Raw genomic sequence first — 13616 nt, 5'->3', positions numbered from 1 at the left:
TTCAAATCCATTTCACTTAATTCCAGCGTTTGACGGGAAAAAGCAATACTGCTACCAACCTTCATAGTCAGGCTGCTCTCTCTCGCTGAACTACACACCTGAGAAAAATCACATCCTTCTTGCTTTCATCCCAACGTGCTGCTATAAAGAACTATTTCAGTTTGTTCTTCTCCAAAAAAAAGGAGTGAGGAGAGTATGAATAATTGTTGCATTCCAAGAGACTATGATGAATTTTATTAGTGTACAAAGCATATTGCATGAATTTACCAAGGGTCTTTATTCTGAGCTCACATATGTTCTGCAAAGCTGTCATTTTAAACCGCTCATAGAGTGATGCTAAGTGGCTTATTCCATTTCCTTGTATGGCTATTCACCTTTTTGGGTGGGGTGGTGGGTGAGTATTAAACTCTACATGCTGTGATGGGAATCTATACAAAGTTTATACTTCTTGACACATTTTTGAGGTGAAGCAAGTAGAGATGAAAACAGGAAGTCATATTGATTCTCTCAGGAATCTCTTGAATTGAGAGGCTATTTAACATTGGAAGGTTGTATGATGGGATGTGGGTAATTGGGTACAGAGTCAACATGTAAGTGGAAAACAACACTATTGGCAGTTGTAAAATGATAACCCTCCATCTTCCTGAACACGTGAAGGAAAAAAATTTAACTATAATCATAATGCTCTGCAATACGTCTCCAGAACTTGTTCATCTTCTAACTTTGTTTGTACCTTTGACCAACATCTCTGTAATTCCCTCACCTCCCACCCTCACAATACAGTGATATTCATATTACAATACATAAATATATCAACCAACACATTGTACACCTTAAACTTACACAATGTTATATGTCAATTATATCTCAATTTTAAAATGTAGCATAAAGCATAGAAAGAGGTATTTAGTTCACATATTTTTTTTAAAAACCCACTAACTTGTTAAGATTTCTCAAATAGGATATTTTGCTGGAGAGCCTAAGAAGGGGAAGATGGCCCCCATGCTGTCAATTTGAGACACTAGTCAGAGATAGTCTAGAAAGCATCTCAAATTGCTTTTATCTTTTGAGACTTTAGTGTATAGTCATATTAAGGAAGTAATATTATGAGGTCAAATCAGTTATTTCAAACAAGTATAACAACCTTTTGTTCACCATTAACCATCCTGCTCTGAGTTTTTCATCATACTTATGGCAAGTAAAATTATTAAATTGATTTTATATTACAGTAAAATGTATCATGCCTCAATTTTACTCCTCTCTAAAAGAACCTATTATACATTTTCTGAATAGAACTACACTGAAGCCTTCAAAATATGACAGTAAATAATAATAAAAAGTAATGAGAATCATCCTATACTTGAACTATGATAATGACAATCATATATATTTTCATAATTATATTTTCATTATTTAAATTCTCAACCCATCACACACATATCTATTGGTTTACTTCATTTCCAATCCTATTTCTGCCTGCTCACTTTCATGTCCACTACTTTCCTGCCCAACTAGCCAAACTCCATTTCTGCTGCTGCTGTGGCTCCTTCATTTGAAAGGCTTTCCTTGCATTACTGCCACCACTCCTTTTATGCACTCTCATCTTCAGAGCTCTAAATCATCCTCATCCTTCTGGACTCAGTTTAAATGCACCTCCTTGATATCCTTTCTGGATAAATGTAACTTCCCCTTTCCCTATTTACCCATAATCCTTTAACTACACCTTACTTGTTATATGTATCTTATTCTGTGTTTTGTACCTTTTGTTTGTTCATTTATGCACCAATTATTTATTAAATGTCTCCTATGTGCTAGGTGGCATGTACCAGGGATGATTAATTAAAACAATTCTGTAGATCTGTGTCCCCTGGACGCTCTTATTCTGTCAGGAAATATAGACATTAATGAAAGAATTACAAAAATAATGAATTCTGTAAAAGAGAAAACACAAGATATTATGGTTGTGCCTAAAAGGTCATGTCTCTAACCTAGTCTAACGGGTCAGTAATGTCTGTCCTTGGTCAACAGGGATCAAGTTATATGACTTGAGGTTTGACCTACACTTCACTTGTCTTGAGTCCCATTAGATGAAAATGCATTGTTCTGGAAATCCCAGAGGAATCCACTCATATTCACACAGCTTGGGGCTTCAGAAAGCAAATTATTCAATTGCAAATAACATCTATGAAAACTGTATCCACACTATGCATGTATAAAAGTCCCCCATATGTTTATAAAAGCTTGAAGCTGCCCATTCATGGGACCTCTCCTGAGCCCTGTCTGCAGGCCCGGCCTGGTGCCAAGTACTAAGGATACAGTGCTGCAGATGACAAGCTCCCTTCCTTCAAGGAGCTCATGGTGTAACAGACAGAATCTCTCTGATTGTTCTAATGGTGTCTCAAGTTGTGTCTGCTGAGACCCCAACTACTTTGGGAAAAAAAGGAAGGGATCTCCTAGTCATCTATTTTGTTCTTTTATGCAGTTCCTTTATTTTTAGTCATGAAGACTCATTTCCATTGAAGAATATGTCATCACTTTTGTTCCAAGGCATTTGAACAGATGGAAAGATGGAATCCATAGCTTTTTCCCTTTGGGGAGTCTTCCCATGCATGAGAAACAGAGAATCCCCAATAGTTATAACATAATAGTGTATTATAGTTCTTCATGTTACTAGAATAGTAAATTTCCCATGGGTGGACACAGTCTCTTACTCCTTTCCATTTCTCCTGAATCATTCAGTGCAATGCCTTTTACTTAGTTTGTACTCAGCCAATAGAGTAAATGTATGAGTGAGTGAAAAATTGATGAATGAACAAACAAATGAATAAACAAATTATTTGGAGAGGTTAAAGAATAGGACAAAGCAATGACAGAGCTAACCTTGAAAGTGTAACTTGGAGAAATCATGCCATTCCACTATTTTTATTGCAAAAGATTTTTAATATTTGGTCATGTGACTAGTATTGTTATTATTAATTAGGATCAGATTTATCCATTATCTAAAAATAAGCATTGATGACTTTGTAAAGACTCTCTTTCCCTACACACACAGGAAAAGAGATCATTCAGGAAACAATGAGTAAGAAATAGAAACAGACAATCAAAATCTCTAACCCCAAGGACTTCTAAGTGCTTCTATCTGATGCCATATCTGAAATGCATAGCAGTAGAACCAAAATAAATTAGATAATTACCATTTCCCTAAATAGGGGTTGAATATGTAAGGGTTTTTTTCTCCCTGAATAAATTAATTAGCAAAGAGTAGTGGAAAGTACTTCTTCCTCTCTAACAAATTTGTCTGTGTTCAAAGTCATGTTACTAGTCTTCCCACCCTTCAGAGTTGCTTAGTCATTTGATACATGTGAACAATCTTCTCCTATTTTGTTCTTAAAAATCTGGTCTCCCAAGGTATTTTTTAACTCTAAAGGTAATGATGGCAACTGTATAGTGGAGAAACCCAACAGACACCACTTTAACCAGGTGATCAAGGTTAACACTACCAGTAATGGGACATATTGACATCATGTACGTTTTTACATGAAACACTGAGAAGAGCACATCATGCTGTGGCATTCTTGCCATAAATGCTAACCTCAATCTAACCATGAAAAGCATCAGAAAAAAACAAATTTAAGGGCATTTATAAAATAACTGGTCAATTTTCTTCAAAAGTGTCAAGGTCATGATGAAAGAGAAGGAAAGACTGAAGAACTGTCACAATTTGGAGGGGACTAAGGAGACATAAAAATTTAATGATATGTGGGATACTGGATTGAATACTAGACCATAAAAAAGACTTCAGTGGAAGAATTGGTGAAATTTGAATGAGGTCTACAGTTTAGTTTATAATATTATACCAATGTTAACTTCCTCATTTTGATCATTGTGCCATGATTATATAAGATGTTAGCATTAGGGAAAGATGTGCAAGGGTTATATGGGAACACTACTATTTTTGCAACTTTTCTGTAAATCTAAAATTAGTTCAAAATAAAATGTTAAAAAACATCAACATTAATGGACACCCTTAAGAGATAAATAAGTACAGACACATTGTAGAGTGGCCAAAATAAGATTAGTCAGAACAATGTGACTTAAACATTTGAATTGTATGTAATTTCCCTTTATCCAGTCTTAACTAATGGTATCTAACATTAGTATCACTCCACATATTTATACAATCAATCTGCTAGGTGCTCTAGTGCTCACTATCATTGCATCATCTGATTTTAGTAATTTTAATTGGTTACATTAAATGAGTTTGAAAAAAAAACAAAGAAAAATCTCAAAAAGTTTTGAAAGCACTGTCATCTGCTCCTAAAACTGCTATATATTCTTTTATTTCTGGTTTTCACTGTCTACCAGGTCAAAAATATGTTTGCCATCATCATGTCATTCTAACTTTAGTGGTAAGGAAGCTTACCACTTATCAAAAAACAAACCTCCAAAATTTTTGGTATTTAAGTGTGAAATATCAGTTGGTCTGACTCCATATACAAACAAAAACAAAACACACATCTCCTAACCATCCTTTCCCCAATGTGTCTTATCTCCAATCTCTGGGAATAGGATTTTTGCAAACAGTTCTTACTGCAATGTGGAAACTACTTCTGGTTTCCAATTACCAGTCACCAGAGAGTTGAGGGCTTATTCTGTCAGGACTACCTAAGTTTTTACAAAAGCAATTAAGACTTTTCCAGCTTAAGGCTAATGTTCTTCAGAGTGATTCAGATGTCACAGCTGAAGTGAAATTCAAACTAAGCAAAAAGTTATCTTGGGCAAAGTTGGTCTCTATATTTTAATAGGAAACTATACAACCTTCAAATGTTAGTTTTGGCTTTGTTGGATTTGGTTGTCACTGGCATGTCAGAATTCCTTGGGCCATAACCCAATATATAGGAATTGGAAAGTGAATTATAGAAAGGAAGTAGGGTTACTATATATGGAATACTTGAGACACTTACTTTAATAGGATGAATGGAATGAAGTGGCACAAGAAGAGACTGTTCTGAAGTGAGGAACTTGCTGATGAATATGGAAGCACCTTGAAAGGAGGTAACAAAGACATACATGGGAGAGTGAGCCTTAGCCCCCTCTACCCTGTTCCCTATTACATCTGTCTCTGAAATGGAAGGGAGGGAAGAAGTTGAAGATAGATGAAGATACAGAGAAAATATGAAGTGTAGTAGAGGAAAGCTGAAGAAGATAATAGCATATGATTTCTGTTCTTTCACAACAAAGTCAGATAAGAGTGGATGTGTTAGGGAAACAGTGGAAGCAAGGAAGGAGAAGTCCAGGACTTGAATGAAATGGACTTGGCACTGTGGAGGTTGCCACTGATATTAGTGAAAGACCTGCTAGAAAACAAAGACCTCAATGGCAGCTCACATTAATTTGTAGTAGAATTATTATCTACACTTTGAGATTTTCTCTAGCCACCCTGGGCATATTATTTATGATTTTCCTACACTTCTATTATTTCCTCTTAAATGAATTTTAAGCAAGTTTACATTTACTCAAAGAAATAACCATTGGCATTTTCTTGGAAAGTCTAAAGGAGTTTGTCCAGTCCATTTGGCAACCTTCCCTATCTTTGTGCTTACTCCAGTTTCACAGCTGTTGGCTATACCTCTCTATTTCTTCCCTGCCAAGAATTGTATTAGTGCACTGTTTTAACTTGGTTCTATTCATTCATGGAAACAGGGAGGTTTTCTTTTCTTCTCCCGTATGAACAGTAAAAAGGCTTTCCTATTATTTTAAAGACCATGTTTAAGAGTGAATTTTTATTTATGGAAGACCTACAACTTGGCAATGAATGTTGCAATTGGGTGGATTGGGGCAGGGGGATAAATGAATAGTCAGATATGAAGAGATTCAATTTAATTTTGTCTTTGATCTCGTAAAGTCTTTCTATACAAATTCAGCTTCACAGTATTTCTTCTCTGGACCTTTGCTTTATACTCTCCCCAGTGAGGTCACCATCATTGATCACTCTCCTATTACCCTGTTCTCTGTTAACACTGATTTTCTAAACCATAGTAACCTCCATTTTCATTGCATTTTAGTCACTCATTGTACTTCTGAAATTGTCATTTCTCAACAAATATCTAAGAACCCAAACCCTCAAATCTCTTCCTTTAGCTCTACAATTCCCTGTTCTACATCCTCACATATAATGAGCCTGATATTTAATCTCCTCATGAGTATTTCCTGGTCTTCTATCCTTTCCAATTCTTCTACCTTGTCACCCTAATTTTTAGTTAACAGCTTTAACTGAACATGCCCTAGGTGCAAAATTCCCAAATGTATAATGCCTTATTTTTTAATCGCTGTGTTTTCTGGTTTTCCAACTCTACAGGCTCTATTGCTCAAAGGTTCAGCACTTTGTCACTTGGGTCCACCACAATTCATGGCATCTAGTCTCAGGCAAGCCTTACTTGCTGTCTAGAAGCTTTTTTTATTTTCTGCTCATAATGAGAAGTTCTAAAGTACCTCCATAAAGATTCAATTCTATCCTAATTCCACCCACACTAGGAATCATACCTCAAGACTACAAAGGCCTACGAATACCTTTGAGCACAGCATCCTAACTTTCCCTCTACCACTTCAAACTCTCTCAGTATCTTGACTTCTATTTTTTATCTGTTTCTGAGGAGGAAACATCTATGTTTTCTGCTGCTCTTTTCTTGCTCCAGTCCATCATGGAAAAAGATAATATGCCTAAAGGACAACACTAATCCCTTGCTCAAAAACCTCCAATGGTTTCCCACTGCCTTTGGAGTAGAGTCCAAACACATTAGCCTCCCATTCAAGACCCTCTAGAAGGTAGACCAAATTTACCATTCCATACTATTATTTCCTTAAATAACATGCCTTAACTGGCATAAAAATGAGCTAGTTCTTCCCCCAAAGTCCCTTGTATTCCATGCTTCCATGCCTGGAGGAGTCAAGGTATGATCTTTCATTTATATAATCTGAGTTTAAATACTAACTCATCCATTTTCCAGCTGGGTGACTTTAGTCATGGCTATAGAATCTGTGATCCTGAAGTTTCCTCTCTAGCTACTTGAGAGAATCAAATAAAACAACAATTATTGCAGCGCTTGAAAAACCACATTATGCTACTAAAATGTAAAGTGTTCTTTCATTCAACAAATATTCATTTAGCACCCACTACTTGCCAGGCATTATAGTGCTGCTATTCACTTTTTAAATGAATCTTATTGATTAACTCAAGGAGACTAAACCAGTCTGCCTCTACCAATCACCATAAACAAAAGCAACCAGCAGAATCAAAATATAAATAATAATCCACATAATACTGAGGTTTAGCAAATATGGTTTTTGAAAAACATCCTTTATGGATGGGTTGATTGCCAGTTTCAACTCAGAACTATTTTCCATTTTATTATACATCTTCATTGCTGCTTTTCTGGACACCAAAATCAATTCAGATCAATAACCTAAATTAAGGAATTCTGAAAACTTTTTAGAAATATGAGTAGAATCTATTCCTTTCACTCCTCAGAACATTAATCTCTGATTGGAAAAAAAATATTTCTTTAAGTAAGCCCATGTCTTGAGTCTCTTCAATCCATGCCAGATGGAATGTTCAGGAGCAGATTGTACAAGCAAGATTGCAAGGGAACATGGTTTTGTAAATATAGCTTCTCTTGTTGGTGGCTGTGACTCTACTTGGTACAAGAGAAGACCAATATAAAAAGCATACACAAAAAAGTACATTTTCTCCAGTACTGACAGACTTGTTGTACTGGTGCCAATAAAATGATTGTTGATTTCCAGAGGGTTGCAGGCAGGGTGAGGCGGGTGGACACAAAGCTACCCAGTGAACAAGCTGTTTCTCTCTCTCTCCCCACACCTCCTTTAAAAAATATCCAAAATAGAAATTTCAAAGCTTGAAAAACTTCAACGCAATTTAATTTAAGTTGCTTCCCATGACTTTAAATACTAAATGTTCACACCTACGTCAGTACTACATTGAGAACCTCCCACTCAGAGACTGTATTTAGGAAAGAAAGGATGCCGTGGTCTGCAATGAGGCCTAGATTTGAGGGACCTTGAATTCTTAGACATGTTCTTCTGCAAGACTCCAGAGTTCAGCAGATCTAATTCTTACTCATCAGTGGAGGGTCTGGTCAATGTTTTCAGGAAATTTCCTTTTAAGGATAATTATTGAAGATAAAAATATTTATTACAAGATAAACACAGTACACCTATATAACCAGCTTCATCATTCACATATACCCTGCTCCATGCAGTAAGTTTGTTCCTAAGAATCTGGATACATATTGAGTTTCAGCCTTTAGGGCTTTCCTGATATAATCCTAAAGGACAGACATTGCTATTTCTCCCCACACTTAGGCACTGACAAATATCCATGCCCCATTTTCTTCAACAATGATTGCACCTTTATTAGTTTTTAATATATAGTGTAGATTTACTGAACATCCCTTTTCTGGGAAAGTAAATTTTGTTTTTAGTGTTTAAGCCACAACATGACTAAATTGTATACCTGGCATGTTATTTCACACTCCACCATTTTCATGTTTTTTTAGTTTAAGCCAAGCCAGGTGGGTAGGCGTCATCCAAGATAAAATCTTACTGACTTTTTTTTCCCCAAAGAAAAGCTGGTGAACAGGAGGTGATAAATGCTATGCTTCCTACTCAGACTCTGTCATATAAGATGTCAGGTTTTTTTTAAATTATATTCTTTGCCAGATCAAAGAGGCAAGTAATTTTGCTACATATTATCTTACCTTTGTTAGAGTTCCTCACAAGCAGCAGTGGAAGACCTTTCATTTGTTGTGCCAGAGCTGGTCTTAATACCCAATTCTAAACCAATCTCTTGGCATCCTGGAAAAAGAAACAGATTATTAGTTGTCAAAAAAGCAGACCAGACAATTACTAAAATGCAAGCCAGGAATGAAAGAAGAAATACTTTTGTGAAACAATATAGCAAGTGGAGAGTTTGTTTGTTTTTTTTTTTAAGAAACTCTGTATATTTAATCCACTCAAGTAGTAGCATCGAACTACTAGTTCAATGAACTACTAGTAGCAAATGAACTAACACACTACAGACATCATCAAGAAGATGCTGGAAACAAAGGAGAAACTAACAGCTGCTATCTTAATTGGATTTCCAAGAATCAGACCCTGTCATCGGGATTCTATTGCCAGTTGTGTATTTGGGAAGCCCAGGTACCACCAATGGAATAGTGAGGAAAGAATAAGGGAAAGGGAAGGCAACATTTTCAACGACAGGGTCCATTATTAAGCCAGTCACTACAGTGGACAAATGAAGCTTAATCCTGAGAGAAAACTCTGGGAAATTTTGTAAAATATATGCCTCAGAATTATCCCACCCAGAGACCAAGGGAGCTGAAGCAATTATACCACAACCTCAGGCAGTCATTGGTTGAGGGCTACTGAGGTAGAGGAAGGGTAGAAATTATTTCATCAACATTTCTCATCTACCTTGCAAGTTTCAGAAGAAACCCTCAGGCCCAGAGACGCAGACATTGGAGGTAGATGTGGGCTGGAGCATGCTAGCCAGCCAGGTCCAAGGACAAGAGCAGCAGACTGATAGCATCTGCTACAGCCCCCGTTTGTACCTAATCATGATATCTTCAGACCGAGAATGTTGTACCAGTCTTTGTCATGGGGCTTCCAGTTAGGGTCAAAAAATTTAGCAAATAAAATACAGGATACATAGTTAAATGCAAATTTCAAATAAGCAACAAATAATTTATTAGTTTATGTTTGTATTCTTTTATGAGATTGTCAGTCAGATGTGGCAAGAGGAGACAGAGGAGAGGCTCCAGAAAAAGCAAATTTTATTATACTCACAGATCCTAGACACAGGAGCATGGCACACTGTTCAGGGTCATATGGCAAAGATACCAGAATGGTCAGGAAACAGAAGTCGGGAACAAGGGAAAAGTTTGGGCCACTGTCTTTACTAGGGTTTCCACAAGGCAGGGCAGAGGACTGGTTAGGTTGAATAATTTTATCAGGCTTTAGACTATAGGCGTGCTCCCTAGTTACCTGGCATCTAGCCCTGGGATTATTAAAGCAGAGTAATATGGTCTTGTGGGGGTGTACAGGCCAGATAAAGAAAGTATAGCCCCTGATTGTTTAGTTTGTACATTAAAAACATGCTCTGCTTAGGCCCTTTGCTATCTCTAAGAATTGGCTAGCTCAGGGAAGGGTAATTGCTCTCTAGCCAGAAAGGTTTTGTCTTTATTTTAGGATGCCAAAACATCATAATATATAGAAAATTAAAAATGTTTACACTGTACTATACTATGTCCATACAGCAAATGGTTTGTTGTTTATTTAAAATTCAAATTAAACTTGATGTCTTGTGTTTTATCTAGTAACCTTACCTTCAGAGAGACATGACAGAGAAATGCAATAAAGTCAACCTGTATCGGAGAGAACATTGTACACTTGTATTACCCCCTCTTCCTTCCTTACCTATATCTCCCACTTCTCATTTACTTGAGTCAGACACTTTGGCCTTCTGTGTGAAAGATGCAGGTGGTGAGACCCTGTTCAGTTTATTTGTGGAAAGATGAGGGACAAGCATTTGATCCTGGAAACAGACATAAGTCTTTTTTGTGATGATGTGTATGCAATAAATAATAAAATATGCTCACATTTATTGAAGCTATTCTTAATGCTAAACACCATTTTATATGATTTACACATATTATTCAATTAATCTTCACAACAAGATTATGAAGTAGGTGCCATTATTATCCCTGATTTACAAATAAGGAACCTAAGACACAGAAAAATTAAGTAGCCTGCCTATGGGTACTTAACTACATAACTAGAAACTATCTCCAGAAACCATGCTCTTAACCACCATGCTAAAGAGGGAAAGAGGTGATAGTTGATGGGATACAGGATAAGAGGTTGACAAAGAAATAAATGTGAGAAGAAGATAGAAAAAGATCTCTGATCAGTGGATTGGACTTGAGGATTCCAGATATTTTGAACAAATGGAAGAATAAAAAAACACACACAAATGTAGGGAAAGAGAACACATAATTATCTAACTCCTTTTCTTGCCACCATGGGAAAAGACAAGGTAGGAAGAGAAGCTACCAGGACAATGGGATCTAAATAAGTGCTCTAAATGAGCTAATGCATATCCAGTTGTCATTATCACTACTGTACAAATTATAAACCTTGTTTAAATACAGCACCATAAACATGACAGATACTTTACAGTATTTTTAAATTAATTTTACCCTTTTTGGTAATGAACTTGCAAATGCAAATAAGATGTCTACAAAAAACAAAAGCAAGATAAGGTGAGTCTGGAGAAGGTGAAGCTTTATAAGAGAATCCTTGAGGATAATAGGGTGTTATCTTGCCTTTGAACAGAAAACAATTCTGGCTGAAAGCTAACAAAGGTTCCATAGCTTTCAAATAGCCAAAGTGTCCTTGAAATGTGATGTTCTCTTGGCAACTAGGAATGTAATGTAGTAAGATGGCACAATGTTATTTGGTATTCAGCCCTAGCCGGGCTGTGAAATGGGGGCAAAGAACAGCAGCAAAAAAGCCAGCCTAGAAAATAGTCACTGAAGTCTTTTCTGGAACCAAAGGTGTTAGTAAGTCTGGAAGAGAGAGAGGTAAAATTGCAGCTAGCAACACCTTCCAGCAGCCAACAGAGAGAAGACAGTTCACAAAGGGCATATCACAGAAGGCACAGCTGCAAATCCAGTTCTTCTTTTGGTTATCCATCAGAATAATGAAAATGGGAAGAGCAAAATGAATTCATTATTTTTTGAAAAAAGATTTTTTCTGGTTCTGTTCAATGAAGGGGTCTGGAGACAATGACACTGAACAGCAGTGAACACAGATTTGGTGTCTAGATACCATTGTTCTCTGAAAGGAAACAGAGTTCCTTTGAGAAATGAAACGCTTGTAGAAATGCTTAAAGAGAAATGCTTATAGGTCAGGGGCAGGAAGAGTAAGAGTGTGAGCCTGAAATATTTTTCCATGCCAGAAAGTAAGAAAGCACTCAAAGAGTGCTGGAAGGACATAAAAGCCAATTTGAAGGTGTTCCTACTTGGTAAATTTATACAATTTGAATATCAAAAGGAATAATGGCCATAAATTATTACAATGCTAAATACATAAAACTCCCTGGGTCCAGGTGTTGCTCAAGGAAAAAAAGACATTGGAAAAAAAAAGAAGTGCCCTTTTCTACAGAAGGATGTCAGCTAACAAATATAGAAGGACTGACAAAAATAACGAATCACTCTTTTGCATCCATAATGTAATAATTGGTTGGTACAAGAATGTTAAAGCTACTGGGTAAAGGGTTATTGGGGGAACAGAATATTTGGGTGGTGTTGAAATCCTCCCCCCACCTTGGATTACTTGGTAGTTGTAAAGAGAAAGGTTTTCCTTTGATTGGAAAGATCTGGTAGACCCAAGGAAGCAGTCGTATATAATATAAATATAATAATAGTAGCCACATCAGAGAGTTAATATAAGGATTAAATGACTCATCTATGCAAACCACATACCACTGGACCACAGAGTTAGGGCACAGCAAATTATACTACTGCTGTTGCTACTACCACTATTACTCCTCCTCCTCCTCCTCCTCCTCCTCCTGCTGCTACTACTACTACTACTACTACTATTACTACTACTAATAATAATAATAGTTCTTATTCATATTATTTTATCTAAGCTACAGGTCAACCAAAGGCCTAAAGTCAAAGCAGGTCAAATGATTTACTTTTTTAATTTTCCACAAAGATCATAGCCAAATCACAAACTAGTAATTGGATGGCCAATAAAAAAAAAATATTACAAACTTAATGGCATAGATCTAGAAGAGAGTGCCCCAATATCTAGAAAGAGTTTGTATAGATAGTTTACTCCAGACTTTTCCAGAGTGGGGCTGCTGCCCCTAAGCTGTCTAGCAAAGCGATGCAGGCTTCTTGTCCTCCTCCCTTCCCCACAACAAGGAGACATAAGGGAGTAAAGGGATTCAAAGAGAGAAAGAGATGGCTAAGTCTTTTCCCAAGTGGTAGCATCCTTAGTCCCCATGACCCCTACTGCTCCAAGGAAGAAGATGCTTTTGAAGAGCTGAAATGGGGATCCAAAAACAAAATGATGGTTGAGATTTCCCCCAACAGGAATGCAGCCCCAGTCCATTTGCCAAGATATCTAGAAGAAAATTATTTTAAAATATGAGGGACATATTACTCCAATGCAAGTTAATTTATTTCTGCCCTCCTAAGGTTTCACACCATGGAAAATGTGTCTGGATGAGAAATCGCACCCCTTGAAGTTGATCAGTCCTCAACACACTTCTTCATCTTGGGACTAAGGTGAATTGGTAATGATAGAGCCAGTAGGAGTTTGCTATGACCATCTCTTGGCTAAAATCTAGATTAGCTGGTGTTTTTGGACCTTATTCTTTTAGTGCAATCCTGCTTGAATGAATTCCATTACCAGCACCTGCATCTCTTTGCCAGAGAGCTTTCTCTAGCAGTTTGGGCCAGTTCCATCTAATGTACAGCACATCAGAAGTACTAGAGAATTAATGCCCCTTGGAGAAGTCC

The sequence above is a fragment of the Herpailurus yagouaroundi genome, unplaced genomic scaffold (genome assembly GCF_014898765.1).
Source record: "Herpailurus yagouaroundi ecotype Mexico unplaced genomic scaffold, PumYag 67690, whole genome shotgun sequence".
Classification (NCBI taxonomy): domain Eukaryota; kingdom Metazoa; phylum Chordata; class Mammalia; order Carnivora; family Felidae; genus Herpailurus; species Herpailurus yagouaroundi.
The sequence above is the reverse complement of the archived record's forward strand: the minus strand, read 5'-3'. Positions refer to the sequence as shown.